The sequence below is a fragment of the Aphidius gifuensis genome, linkage group LG3 (assembly GCF_014905175.1).
Source record: "Aphidius gifuensis isolate YNYX2018 linkage group LG3, ASM1490517v1, whole genome shotgun sequence".
Classification (NCBI taxonomy): Eukaryota; Metazoa; Arthropoda; class Insecta; order Hymenoptera; family Braconidae; genus Aphidius; species Aphidius gifuensis.
Window position 1 is genome coordinate 22812825 of NC_057790.1, and position 16743 is coordinate 22829567.

General features: G+C 26.3%; 1 protein-coding gene across 5 annotated transcripts in view; it reads left to right on the top strand.

The window, feature by feature from the left end:
• Window positions 1–16743, top strand: part of LOC122852947 (nephrin-like) — a 135148-nt gene that overhangs the window by 90177 nt on the left and 28228 nt on the right. The gene's annotated exons all lie outside the window — the stretch shown is intronic.

Here is a 16743-nt window from a genome sequence, read left to right on the forward strand (position 1 = left end):
ACATATCAACACACACCCACACACAATGGTAAAACCGAGAGACTATATAAATGACAAAGTCAGTTGAAAGGGAATTGAAATCAAGGCTTAGTGTTCTCTCACCACTATTTGAAATAGTAAAAGACAATTTCAAAGGAAACAAAAATATATAAGTATATAAAGATCATGATCGTTAGTGTTGGTATTATCTTCAACAATGTGAATTTAAAATTATCATGGTGAGAATAAATTTCGCAGTATCAAATTCAATTGATTGAATATATTAAAATTTAAAAATCAATATAAACAAAATTCAAAATTGCCATAAAGCTTTGAATTATTTTCAAGTATAATACAGAAAAATAAACGAAAAAAAATTTATAAAGATCAATGCTCCAAATGCTTTAAATTGCTAGTTAAGTAACCTGGAAGGATTTTAGTTTTATTTTTCAATCAATCTTTGTATAAACTTTGTAAAGTCATTGATTGATTCTCCACTGGTCAAAGCTTTTACCTTTAAACTAAATTCACCTGCAAAATAAATAAATAGAAAATAAAAAATAAACAAATGAAAAATCGAAATAAAACCGGAAGAATAGACAGCAAAACCAGGTTAATACTGAAAATAATAAAATAAAATGTCAATAAAATAAAAATATAAAAAATGAGTAGTTGAAAATATGGTATATATTTTTTTGAAGAATATATTGAGAGCCGTTGGTGGTTAAACTCGGCGTCTGTTGGTTTAATCTTCACGCGGCAGTTGCTGGCATCTCGCCAGGTGAGTCCTCGACTTTATATCTCCACCCTATTTTTATTTATTTATTTTTTTTCACCCTCTTCCTTTATTCACTGTACCATTATATTCCGTCTGACCAAATTGAAAATCATTTTTAAACCACAATTTCCAAATATTTTTAACCACAATATAAAATGAATATAAAAATCATATAAAAATCATACAATAACAATTTCATGTAAATTTTAATTTTCATTATTAAAATATAAATATTTATTTTTATTTTATATTATTTTAATTTGTATGTATTTCGTCGAGATTAAAATATTCATGTAATTTTATTAAACTGTGTTGAATTTTTAATTTTTTAATATTTATTTTACTTTGTAATGCCATTTTTTTTTTTCCATTAAAATATTAATTTGAATATTAGTATTAAAAATGGAATTAATTAGTCATCATCTAGCAAATATTTACGATCAAATATTCATTTTACAATAACATATTTATTTATTATCATTTACATTTTCCTCTATTAAATGAGTTTAAATGGATTTTAATGAAAAATTATAAAATAATTACCATTTACTCTATGTATTTATAGAGAAAAAAAAATGTATTAATCTGATACATAAAGTACATAGTCGTAAAAAAAGTATCAGAAGTGAAAATCCGTCTAGCTGTTTTCATTATTTTTATATTTAAGAGCAAAGTGTCTTTTACAAAACAATAACATTTTCAAGAATACGCATGTACCAATTTAATATTCAAACAACTGGATTAAGTTTAGTATTACCTATAAAATCCATGCCAAAAAAAAAAAAATTTATATACAGTCCTCGAAAATAATATTCATGTTTCACATTAAAATGAAACAATCAAACTTTGGATATTAACAAAAATGTTATATTTTGAATTTGTAAATACATAAAAATAAATTTTAAAAAGTAATTTAAAAGTTAAAAACAGTGTAATGACAAGTTGTAAAATTAAATTGAAACAATATCTTATAAATATTTCAAACGAACAGTGTAGCAACAAAAAAACAACAACAAAAAATTAAACATTGAAAAGGGTTGAAGATATATAAAGACGAAAAAGAACCTGAAGTTATACACCGTTGGTAGAAATAAAAAATGGGAGAATGTTTTTTATTCACAGGGTGAATCTTTTTGATGGAATGCCTGGGGGCGTTTGTCGTCTATATTCTTAGTCTCATCGTTCGACTATCCTGTCGACCCCCATCAAGCTTACTTGTCAGTATATACAGTACCACAATACATACAGTAAAAAAAATTGTTGGATGACCTCAACGTCGTCAGTTGCCTTCCGTTTGCTTTGTCGCTTTAAGCCATACATGGTAGTCTTAAGAATTACCAAGAGACAAGGAAGGTAAATCGAAACAGAGGTCACACAGGTCACCGGCCTGTCGCTTATTATCGAACAAAGCTCAGACGAGCTTGAAAAGTATTATAAAAAAAAAATAAAAAAATTGGCGATATATATAGAATAAAGGAAAAGAATATAAAGAAAATTGCAAAAAAAAAAAAAAAAACAATATATATATATAAGTATAAATAATAAAAAAATAATATACAACGAAAAGAGAAAAAAAAAAAAAAAGATGAAGGGAAGTAAAATAGAAGACAAAGTAAAAAATGAAAAATATATGCATAAAGCAAAAAAAGCATAAATGGGTATGTTGGTTACCAGACAAGTTGTTTGTGTGTTGAAAACAAGAAAAACAAAAAATCATTACAGTGATATGCTATGATAATAAATAAAAAAAAATAATAATAAAAAACAAAACTGAGAAACTAAAATTGCAAAGGTGAAAATGAAAGATAAAAAAGCCAAAAGACCATGTCCTTTTACTTTATATTTTTTTATTTTATTTTTTCAGATTTTTCTGTGATTTTCCACGTTTTACCCCTATTATAATTCTGTCGGTGGTTTTTACTTTTTTTTATTTATGCCTCTGGGCATATTCGCCGTGTATTATAACATGTCCACATCACTCACACAACAAACTCAAGACATTTTGATATAAGAAACTACTGACTACACTCAAAATATATATATAAATATTTTTTTTATATGTGTAGATGTTTCTCTTTTACCCTGAAAAACCCATGAAAATATATACGTTTTTATATATATATATATATTGTACGAGCTTTTATAAACTTGCTCAACTATACATCTGCAGATTTTCATATATATACTTATAAGTATACTTGTTATATTTATATTAAACCTTAGCAATATTGGATTTTTCCGGCTTGAATAGAGTCACAAATATTATGATACAATAGCAAATCTTGTTTATACATAAAAACCAGCTTTATGTGGTTATTGAATTGAATAATATAATAATGTTATTATTTCTTTGAATTTTTTTTTTTTTTTTTATACATTCAATTTTACTCCTTTTTTTTTATTTTAATTATTATTCATTAATTTAAAAGTTTATAATTTTATTTTCTATATTAAATGTATTTTTTAATTTGATTTTAATCTTCAAGTATTTTGACGTAAAAAAAAAACTTGAAATTACTTTTTAATTATTTAATTTTTTATACATGTTTATAAAAAATTTAGTAGAGGGTTAAAAAGTCTTTTTTATAGTAGTTTTTTATTATTATATAATTTACAATGTGTTTGCTTTGTAAAAGATAAAATATCGTTTTAATAAAGTATTTTTTTACTTGTTTTATATGAAGAGTAAGATTTTTCGTATATATTTTGCAAATATTATGAAATAAAAATTAGATTCACATGTTAAACAAGTGTTTTAAATTATTAAAAACTGTAGTTACGCGAAATTTAACGTTATTATATCTTGTCGTATATATCTAAAGTCATATGATTGGATTTTAAAATAAATCATAAAAAATATGTCATGGCAAGGTTAAATTGTTGGTGGTAAATTATTACTGCAGGGTTTTCCTGTCTACTTTTGCCTGTATTTATACATAAACTCATGAACAAATATATACATGTGAAATTTGAACTGAATATTTATTCATGTATGTATGCCCAAAGCGAGTAAATTTTTGTTTCCCATTCTGTTTGCATCGTTGCGACACCTATCTCTTTTTTTTAAATTTTTTTCGGGTTCATCTCTTGCGCGATATAGCTCAAAACTGTCCACCCTTGATATTACTGATGCACATTCAGGCAACCAGAAAATATACCAGATGATTATCCTACATTTATATTGGTATAACGGATACAATATATATAAATTTTACATTGAGAGGAAATTCATCGTAAATTTTATTATTAATTTAACGTACATTTTGAAAATTCTTTTGACAATATGTACTTGTTTAAATGTTAATTATCCTATGCATCAATTATTTAGTTAAATGTATGTTTCATTCAATTCAAAATGTTTTATTAACTTTTACAACTAAATTTTGAAATACGTTCTTCTTTTTAATTTAAAATAATAAAATTTTAATAAATATTATATCATCTTTTTTTTTCATAACATTTATATTTTTAATTTGCAATCTATTTCGTCTGTGCTATTTGCAATAATAAACTAAAATAAATTTGATTTATTTTCATGAATTTCACCTGCCACACTCGAATTGAAATTTTCAATATATTACATTCCATATAAATGGATATAAAGAATATGATTCATAGTGATTATTTCACTGTTAATCATAAAAATTCCAACATAAATTTTCCATAATAAATCATCAAAGAATTTTTTGGATTTTTATATATCATATTGAAAATACAGGTGTATGACTTGATTGAAAAATAAATTCCCCAGTTTTTCCCTTCAACTATAAATAAAAAATATAATGATAATAAATAGGATTAGGGGACATGGAATTTTTAATTATCGTCGAAAAAAAAAAAAGAAACAAAATTGATGAGCGACAGAGGCTAAAACAAGAATATTAAGAAATATATAAAAAATAAAATTATGTATTTATGAAATAAGGAAAGGAAAGGAAAAAAAAAAATTTATATTTCGTCTTACGAGTCGTTCCGGTCGTCTTACGTAGATGAGTCGCCGGATAAAATTTATAAAAGGGGAGTGCGAATAAGAAACGCCCGTGGGAGAATCCCACACGAGGCAACACACCGTAACAGACTATTTCTATATTCAAGTCTTATACCCCACCGCAAAACTATAACACCATATACATATATATATATTTATGTGTATACATAAGATAACTGACTGACTTGTTCGTCTTTATATATGTCGTCCCTTCAAGTTACACTTGAAATTATTATGATATTATTTTTTTTTTTATTTGTTTATTTTATATTATGTTTTTTTTTTATTCTTGCTACTTTCTACCTTCTTGCATCTTTCTACACTTGAAATGTAACAACATAAAACACGCTTTTACTGATGGACAAATAGGGTGATAGAAGCTAAGAAAAATATAGCGTGAATAAGAGTGTAATAAAGGTAAAAAAAAAAAAAATAAAGTATATGTTGAGCAAGAAAATTCTTGAAGGAAAAGTATATCACATAGCTTCATGTCATTCATGTTATATATATTAAAAAAAATATAAAAATAAATAGTAAAGATATAAATTTTTGGGCTCTTATCACTATTAAGCTTACCTTAATTTTTTTACTTTATTTACTTTTTTACATGTGATATATTGATTTACACAAGTTTTTTCTTTCCTCAAAAATTAAAAAGTATAAAAAATAAATATGAAATCTAAAAAATTATATTAAAAATCAAGTTGGATATATAATTTTTATTTTTTTTTTCTCTCGTAAATTTTTCATTACTTTATTAGTTTTTTATATATATATTTTTTCATGATACTAAAAAAAAAAATTCAAGATTTTATGTAGATGAATCTATTGAACAGAAGAAAAAGAAAATTATTATTTTTTTTTTTTCTTGTTCAATTTTCCAGATGTACTTGGATGTGTTCAATATTATATGCAAAAGAAAAATCCTATTCTTTCGAAGTTGCAATTTATATTTGATGCAATGTCTTGAGATGAGAAAATATGAAAAAGTATATATGCAGAATGAATGTTTGATGGGATATATAACCTCAACTTTTTTGTACATTTTTATTTTTATTTGAAAAACATATAAGACGGTGATATTATATATTATCATATAAAATGGATATGAGTAGAATCGATCTCAGTCGAGATCAAGTTGACCCAACGCGTTCTCAGATTACATTAGAAAATTAAATACTATATAAAAAATAAAATATAAATAATTTCTTTGTCAAATAGAAAAATAAATAAATATCAAAGTAAGTTTTTCAATAAATAAATATATGTCAATTGCATTAAAAAAATTCAAAGAATACTTAAAAAAAAAATTTATTCGCTCATAAAAATACAGGTGCATTAATACAGAAAATCCGGATTAAAGCAAATTAAAACGTGTTCAATATAAATATATATATATTTTTTTTTTTTCGATTCGTTATTTACGAAGAAGCTCGTTGAACATTAACGATCTCGTTAAACATCCGCAAACACGTAGACGAATATACTTGAATTTCTTTGTTCTTCTTTAATTTTTTTTTTCTTTAATTTATTTATTTTTTTCTTTTCGTTCATTCTACTTGAAACTGCTTAAACTGAAGCAAAAAGTAGAGTTAAAAAAAAAATAAATATATAAATAAATAAATAGATCTAGTCAATATATATATATATTTGAGAAAAAGACACTTTATTTGAAATTCAAGACGCGTTCGAGTGTTCTCAGCTTGGTCTTCTTTGTCTCGTTTGTGTCTTTTTTATTCAGCATTCAACTTGCAAGCTCACTTATTCTTTCACTCGCTCTGTTGGAGTCTTTTTGGTTTGGTCTGCTCAGCCAAACAAAAATCGTAGACCATCTTCAGGGGGGGTTGAATTCGCGTATTTTGAGCAACACTGCAGCCAGAGACTACGTTGTACCTCATTGCTTTTTTATATTTTCACAAACTATATATATTCTAGTATATATATATACATACCATACCTGCATTTCCGTACGATATAAAAATAAAGTAGAAATAAAAAAAAAAGCAACAACAACAAGCATGATATAGTAGAAAAAATAAATAAAATATAAAAAAAAAAAAATTACATAAAGAAACGATGAATGTTCGTGACTTTTGCCAAAGAATCATGCTATTTCGATTTTTCTGCTGACGACAGCTGTAACAGAGTAGAAAACACAAAGTAAAAATTTTTTAAAAAGTGATTCTAAATCTCATGGATACCCATGGCATATTGACAGTTTCAATTGATCATAGATACAATTTTTCTTTGCAATATTTTTATTTTTTTTTTTTAATATTATTTATGAAATACAAAAATTATAATTTTTTTTTTTTCCATCTTCCATGTTTTACTTCAATACATTTTTTATATTTATAAAATTCAGCCAAACGATAGATGAAACTAAAAGTTGAAAAAAAAATTATAAATGTATTTTTGAAATAAAAAAAAATATATATATTTCAATTTTTAGCAATTTTTTTGTTAAAAACCAAAAAGAATAAAAAAAAAAAAAAATCTTTTGTCAAGTTTTAAAAACTTTTTATTATTATTATTATTATTATTTTATTTTAGTTATTATTTATTTATTATTTTTTTTTTTTATTTACGTGAAAAGATGGAGTTTACATCTGAGTGGTAAAAAGTGTGTAAAAGCATGTACCCAAGTCAACAGCTAGTGGTAAAAAGTTTTTAATTTCAGTGGTGCACTAATGTGCACAGTGCAACCCTCAAGAGAGTCTCTCTCACTATACATTCTTTATATATATATCTCGCCATTCTAACTTGTGTATAAAGTTTCAGGAAGTCAAACCTCCACGTATTCAAGTATAGAAGGGCAAAGTAAAAAAAAATAAAGATAAAAACAAAATAAAAAAACATGAAAAAACAGAGAAAGTCGAATGTGAAAAAGGTAAAATGAAAGAAAGGTTAAATTTAAAAACAAAACAAAAAAAAAGCTATTCCAAAGAAAAATAAAAAATAGAGAGATAAAAAAAAAACTAAATATATATATATATATATATTTATATAAGAAATGAAGGAGAAAGTAGAATCTCAATTCTTTTCTTCGTTCCCACTTAAAGTCTGGGGGTTAATCATGACCTTTTTTCGAGTGCAGTGTGGCTGTGGTGCTTGCACCCGACAAGACCTCTAGGGTAAAATTGTTTTACACTCTTTAACCTCAGTCCTAAGTCTTACAAAATCTAAAACTCTTTACTCTTCAAGTCTTTCATTCTCACCAAGTATTTTAAACTAAATTTATATATATATGTCCGAGAAGAGAGAAAAAGAGAGAGTATAATTCTGGTCCCGACGTCTCTCGTGGTTTCATTTACAGCCAAGTTTTCCGGGGGTTTATACCAGCTCTCATCACCATCCAACTTTTCCACCAATAGCCAGATGAAAAGCCAGGCGCCAGACCGACGTGCTTCAATTAGATTATAACTCTTTTCTTTCATTCTTTAACTCTTTTCACAATTTCACCATGCATCAATTTTTTTTTCATTTTTTTTTCTCATTTTCATTTGATATATTTTTCTTATACTCTCTTCCTCTATACTAAACTCTTCATGAATCCTCCAAGAGTCTCTTCATGTGGTCTAACGACTAAAAAAAAATGCAAAAAAAAATATTAAATTATGAATATAAAAATAAAAAATAACAAAAAGAAGAACAAAAAGAAAATAAATAAAATTTTCTAAAGAAGAAGAAAAAAAATTAATTCTTTTTTTTTTTTATCTTTTTTCGTGACTTGGCACGAGGATTGCCAGAACTAAAAAGGATTGCCTGCAATCTTTCAATGACATAATGTCCACTGGGGTCCAGTAAAATATTGCCAATGTTTAACTGAGTAACTTTGACTTAACTATCAATATTCAATTCAATTTTAAAACATTTGTGAAATATTATTTTATATCAAACTTTATCTCAAACTATCTAAATGAATTATTTCCCTCGAGAGTACACAGTATATACTGCAATTCAAATTAATTACATTTGTAAATTGAAATTGTATGCATACAACTTCTCGGGGGATTTTAAATAATTATCAAAAGCTTCGAAAATAAAAAAAATACATTTAAATCATGATACTAAAAAAGTAAATAATTGCAAAATTAAATTAAACAAAAATAAACACTTTATTTTTTTTTTGCTTTAATTTTTAAAATTATAAAAAATTTTCACAACAAATTCCCAATGGTAATTTTCATTTTCCAGCTATCATTAATCAAGAAAAAAAAACCAACTTTATATCGCTTTGTATAATTCTGAATTACCAAGTAATTAAATAAAATAAAAAATGAATAAAAAAAAAAAAAAGATATATATTATGTATACATAACAATAACGATAAATTTTCATTCGTTAATTCTCTCAGACATAGTCTTTATTTTCATCTTGTAGAATAAAGAGAAATATAAAATAAAGAGAAGAAAAAGTAGGGTGTTTGTGTCTCAAGTCTTCCCGCCTCTTGGTTTTAAAAGGAACGGGTTGAAACTACCCTGGCGTTAACCTCGAGGCGCGTTGCACATTAAGTGCTATAAATCAACCAAGTGAAACCACCACCATCGTCTTGCTTTGGTGATGGTGTTCAACGTAGCTATACAGTTTTGCTTGCGATTATCAGGATTATGGTTTTGCACATAAATTCCCAAGTATCGCGTGAGATGTTAGTATAAAAGAGAGTTTATATAATATACAGTACATGTTGTAGGCAAAGAGAAATTTAATATACATGAATGAAAATCTGCAACTTGTTTTTCAATTGAACAAAAAAAAAATATATAGATCATAAAAATAAAAAAAATATTAAATGAACAAGTGAATGAAATGATGAAGCAGTTGATAAAATACAAAATAAATATTAAAACAAAAAAAAAATATATATATTAATGTAAGAATAAATAAAAATACACTGGCAAGATTTGTTGATGAAAAAAAAAATTATAAAAAATAGTAATAATAATCAAGAAGAAGTGAACGAATGTTGCAAATTCAAGGTCGTACTTGTGTCGTTATATTCTTATCCATGGTAATTGACAGCATCCGGTGAATTTGCCCCGTGGGCAAAAGTATAAAGTTAAAATCACCGTGCGATGATCGTGCTGACGACGACGGCACAGGTGGTGAACAAGACCGATTGCCCATATAATAATATTTTTTTTCAATTTTATTTTTTCACTTCTCGTGTTGTTCTTCTTCTCCTTTTTTTCATCAACATGAACTTGTGCATCATAACACTCGAAAAATAAATAAATAAATACTCTATATATTTTTTAAAATATTTTCTGAGATTTTATAAAATTTTTTACTTCATTTTTTTGATTATTGAAATTGATGGAGAGGCAATTTAGTAATATATACATTGTTGTCAGAATTTTTACTATATGTACATAAAAAATACATAGCTACTGGTCAAAAGTGATATTACTTGTTCAGTGATTCATTTGATGTTTATGATATATTTATGCATCGAATTTTTAATGCATGTATCATACCTACATCAAAGATTATATCTACATATGCACTTGGCATCTATCTACCTTTGTAAATTGAAGAAAATAAAAAATAAATAAATATAAAATTGAAAATATGACCTTATATCAATGCTCGGTAGTTCAACTTCACTTGCTAAACTTTTCAACGAGTTTATTACCCTTTTGCCCGGGGATGTTATGTTCAACAACACATATCAATATATTATTGCTATATATATGAACGCATATAAAACTACTAAGCATCAGAGTCACGATTTTTACACGCCCACTTGACTGCTTACTGACCGTGTCCAGTTTTAAGTTAGTCCTTGCTTCGCGTGTTTTTTGGCCCCTTTGGGTCTACGTATTTTTCTAACCATAAATTCATCTATATATACATATAGTATTTTATATATTCTTTTATATATTTTTCACCCTCGACTTTGAATATTTTTCAACAGACAGATATCTTGTACGGAAGTGACTTAAAAATTTTAGTTAAAAATTTCGTGGGAATAAAATGTAGGTTACATTGAAAAAGACTAAAAAATTAAAATACTTAAAAAATAAATAAAAAAAAAAATTAGACATCTTGAAGGTTGACGACAAAAAATAAAGTAATTTTTTTACTCTGAATTAATTAGCCTACTCTTAAATTCATAATTAACTTGGATTATCTCAAGCTTGAAAATATCTCCTAAAAAAAAAAAAGAAGTGATTTTTTTTTTTCACTTTTTTGACAGATGAGGGTATGTGTGTGAGTGTGTACTTGAAGATTATTATTTTTAAATGTTAAATTAATTTAAAGCAAAAAAAAAAAAGTTGATGGTTATGACCCAGTAGATAACTAATGAGCCCCACGGCCCCGTTCAAATTCCCCACACAATGAGCATTATGTTGGTAAAACTTTTGGTCATGTATTTACTCAAAAGCGTGTCTTCAACTACTCTCTTTCACTACGAATAGTATGACTCATAGATATATGTATACAAACATGTTAGACACACTTTGTCTTATACATATATATATAATCAAGTTTAGAGTAGAGAAACTATTCAAACTCAGCTAACGCCATTTCACTACTGACCTTAATGCTTCCTGTCACTTTAGGGAACACACTAATCACCAAGTGCATTCAATTCATTGTCTTACTCATACCAACTTCAAAATTCACAAATGATAAATTTCAAAGAAACTAATTAGCTATATATACACATATCACATATTCATTTTACCTAATAAAAGAATAAAAAATTCAATTTTATTTTATTAAATTTTTTTTTGAATTTTCAATCAAATATTTGTATTGAATTTATTAAAAAATTTAATAACAACGAGATCATTCCAATTGAAATATATTTTTATGCGGGAAATATTGTCAGCATGATGAAAAAATTTAAATGTGAAAAAAAAATTAAATTAAATAGAATTTACAATTATTACAAATATTTTTACCAAACGGCAAACGGGCAAAACTTGATAGCTCAGACTTCATGGTGGAAAAAAATAAAAAAAATAAATATATATAGGCAACGGTCGAAAACACATAAAGGCAATATGAAAAAAAAAAAAAAATGAAATAATTCGATCGAATTTGGCACCCAGTGGTCTGTGAGCTCGTAAATAATCTCGCTGTGTCCGGTTAAAAAATATATATTCCGCGCGCCAAAGTGGAATACACACTCTTTGAAAAACATGTATGTGTATAATATACATGTATATGAATGAGTGCATAAATACACGCACAAAAGTAATTTTCGAGCTCGTAAATACTCAGGGGTTTACAGCACTGAGATGAATGAATGCGCACGTTGGATATATAAACGAAAGAGGGAAAAAAAAAAATAAATGTTTATATACATTCAAGAAAGTAGAAAAAAATAAATAAATAAAATATATATAGAAATACTTGTAGAAAAAGAAGAAAAGAAAAAAAAAACTGAAATATAAATGAGATGAAAAAAAAATATAAGGATAAATAAAGAAGCGAATTAAGGGTTTGAAGTGAAGGTAAAAAATAAAAAAAAAAAAGGTAGGCGATAGGCAAACGGACTAGTGACTTTTATCTTTTATTCGATTTTAAATGGATCTAGACCTTGCTCATTCCCTAAGGGAGTTGGTCGTACTATACGTTGAGCTCGACCACTCGAAACTTGGACAAAAGAACTGAGTATAAGATAAAGAAAGAATTTTTTTGTTTTTCTATTTCAAAGAAAATGAAGAAGAAAAAAAAGGATCTAAAAAAAAAAGAGGTAAAAAGTTTAGATCACTAGGGTTGAAACTGCAAAAGAGAACAACGATTGTTTGTCGAATATGAAGGTCATCTGCTTATTATTCACAACATTATTTTTATTTATCTTTATATTATTTTATTATTTTTTTTTTATTCTTCTATTCTATTTTTTTTTTTTCTGCGTTTTTTAAAACCACGCGCAAACAAACAAACATTTGCGTCTTTGCTCAAATATTCTGCTATGTAAATTCTTTATCTAAGGTTGTACAAACATTTTTTTTTTTTTTTATTTGAGCTTTTTTTATAAAACTTTTTATTTCTATACTTTTATTTTTACCATCCATGCCACAAAAATTTTTCAACTTTTCACATATTCCCTACCACTTTGCTCTTTTTTTTTTTTTCCTTTTATTTTAACGTACAAATTTTTAGTGTCTTCAGGTATATTTTTTTTATTTGAACAAATAAAAAAAAAATAATAATAATTTTGCTTTTTTTATTTTCTCCATTTCTCATTATATCTAAATTTATTTTTCTTTTTACACTCCTACACGTAAATACTTTTACATATAAAATACGAATAATTGATGAATATTTAAATCAAGAATAATAAATGTTAAATATAATTTTAAAATAAAAAAAATTGAAGATATAAAAAAAGAAACTTGTAAAAAATATATATATATTAATCAAATGAATCAATATAATTTTGCATTTATAACAAGCAAGTTTATTGTGAGAGGGATAAAATAATAAATACAGTGTTTGATACAAAATGATAACGATGAGAATGAAAATATCCTCGCGTGTTATTATCACAATGGCAAATCATCATTGCACGATTGCCCCATGGGAGGTGGTGGAGGAGAAGAAGCTGTTTCAACTGCTTATATAAAGTCACAAACATTCATGTGTAAACATTATTATTATTATTATTATTATCATTATTGTTACACATAACTCATTCTCCTTCTGCTTGAGGCTTACATATACATACCCACACTCATGTAAATGTATAACTATTACCTATAGTTCAACTTCATACCAACCAAGATAATTCTTATCGTGTTTCTCTCTAGCACAAACCTCAGTGTGACCTATGATTTAAACTATTTTACCCTTAAAACTACCATCTCTCACGTGACAATACTATCAAACTAATTTAAAAATTTTTCGACATAAAAATTACTATTAAAAATATTTTTTTATTTCAAAAATTTATAATATAATATAAAGATAAAAAAATGTAATGTCAATTTTTATCCAACAGATGTTTTATTATCTTTTTTATATATTTTTTCTTTTTAATTGAAAAATTATTTTTTATCACAAAATATAGTCGATAAAATTTTAAGTTTTATAAATTTAGATACTTTGAATAGTGGTAAAGTTGAGTTGATAAAATACATACAAAGGTATCCTCAGGTGTTTCAAATCGACGCCAACTAATTACAATTCATCGCCAAGAGGTACTATCTATTTTCATGGTGTTGGATCTATATATATATATAAATTTGTGTTTATATATGTATATCGATGTACAGCAAATAGAAGCATTTCATACCTTGAGTTAAAGTAGATATATATACATGTGCAAAATTTGCCAATTTTACTATATACGTACATGTAGGTGCAGTACAAGAAAATAAGACAGAGATAGAATGATTCGTTTGCCTATTTATACATGTACACATGAAAATGATACAGATATAAAGATAAAGACAGACTGAGAGAGAAAGAGTAAAAGATAAAGTGAGTAAGAGCAAAGTGACTGAGCGAGTCCGTCATGTCTGTGATGCTCAGTGTGTGCACTTTACGAGACAGGGGGCATGTTAATCAGCTTGCCAGGAGCCTGGAGTAAGCTAAGACCGGTCGATTGCCCGCGAGATATATATACACACAGACAGCCTACCTCTATCTTTCACTGTATACTCCTTCATCTCATCCTCCTCCTTCTCATTTATCGTCCCCTTTATATCTTTCCGTCGCGTTTCCACTCGAAAGCTGCTCTATCGATCCAAACCAACTCACGTTCAAATTGCCATATTTTTTATGAATCAATGTTTTATATGCGTATATCCAATCTTCATATTAAATTTTTATTTTATATAATTTTGACGTGTATTCAAAATAAATTTATTTATATTTAATTGTTTTTATTTTTTTTTATTACAATCTTCGTATCATTTTTATCGAAAAAAAAAAAAACCTGAAATTATATTTAAAAAAAAACAACAAGGGAATGAGATAAAATAAAAATATAAGGGAGAATATTAAATGATACATATCGGCTTCCTCTTTTACCCGCACCGGATGTGGTGACTGTATCGACTCGAGCTGTCACGTAATAAATTGTAACGCCAATCGATTTATCAGTACAGGTTAATTGGAACCTGCTATAAACCTAACTTACGCTTATATATATTTTTTTTTTTTATTTTATATTAATTTTTTTTCATTCCATTTTAATTTTTTTTTTATTTCAAATCTCATAAATTCTTTTGTCACTTTGTTCTCATCTGTGTGTACCTTGTATATATGTATGTATCATGGGGATGAGGGTTGTACAAGTAAAATAAAAAAAATAAAAAATTTAAAAAAAAAAAAGTAAAATCCCGGTCGTTTGCAGAAACTCAAGCGTCTTTTCTGAATCCCTCTGTTTCCAGAGCATTTTACCTTCCTGGTAAAATTAATGTTCAAGATCCGACGTGTAAAACGAGGGGCGTGGATTTTTAGCTCGTTTTCTTAAACTCTTACGTACCAACCCCCTTCGTTGAATACACATATATTATATGTATGTTGTATGTTGTGTATAAATATATACCAACAATATTACTCTGTATATATATTAAACATAAATGACTTTTTTATTATTATTTCTCATTTGGTCGGTTGTCTTTTGTCAGCATGAAAAATCACCAACAGTTATACTGCAAATATAAATTTACACATAACATACAGACAAGTCTCAAAGGGACAAAACTATCAACAGCATCACCCACTATACAATTGTCAACTGGAATAGGTCCATATATACAATCGAATATTATTTTTTACAATTTATATTTTTTATTATTGTTTTATGTATAATAATAAAAAAATAATAAAAACTTTTGATGTGTTAACACATTGAATACACACGTGTGACTGCATTGAAAATAATAATAAATAAACAATAAAAAATATATATAGAAAAAAGTGATTTTTAATTTGTAAAAGAAATTTTTTATTTTTCGATAAACAAGAGAACATATTATTTCATCTAAACCTGAAAAATGTAATTATGAATTTCATTCAATAACTTTTTGTTTTTTTTTGTGAGAAAACAAAAGCAATTGAATTACGCACACCGTGCTGAATATCGACGATTCAATTCTAATAAATCACTAGAATGAATCAACTGCTATGTACATATCTGTATTTATAAAAATAAAAAAATAAAATTATATTTTTTTTCTAAACAAAAAGAAAAAATAAAATAGTTAAAAAATAGTCTATAGAAAATAATGAAAAGAAAAAAAAATTGAATTCTCTTTTCTTCACAGTTCGGTTCTAAAGCGGAATATATATCTTTTTTTTTTTTCACCCCTCTGATTGTTACCCCTTTCTCACTCAGACGCCGCGCCGAATTGCCGCATACAAATGCCAAAAACGTTGCATCACCCATACACCACCGGGTGCATCGAATTACGCGCACCAATTCACACTGAAATGGGAAAACTTCAACGTGGCAGGTTGCATGAACGGCAGATAAAGCATAAAGGGTAGACCAAAAAATATATATATATGAAAATTTATATGCAAACGTTTGGCTATTTTTTTTTTTTTTTTTTTTGTACTTTATATTATTCATATTTTTTTCTTTTTTTCTGGCTTAAAAAAGATCTGCTTTGAATTGCGTCACAACGACATATCTGTGATCTGATGCCACCCAGTTTACCACCATCTTTTGCCCCTATTTTATCAGCATAAACTCGCTCGTTTACTTAGCATTTCTTTTTATTCTTCTTTATTTTTTCATTTTATTTATTTTCTTTTTCTAATCTCTACTCATCCAATTTTTTATTTATTTTTTTTTTCTGTATCCTTCTCAAGTACTTGAGAATATAACGTTATATATCCGCCTTCTTGAAAAAATATCTTTTACTCAGTGTATATATGCAAGGTTTTCACAACATTGATCTTCTTGTATCGGATATAAATCCTCAATCGCTGAGAGAAAAAAAAAAAAAAAAAATCTTTGGAGAAGTACTGTCGAACAAGCATATATATCCAATACATCTTTGTAAAAGTGGAGATGGCACACAAG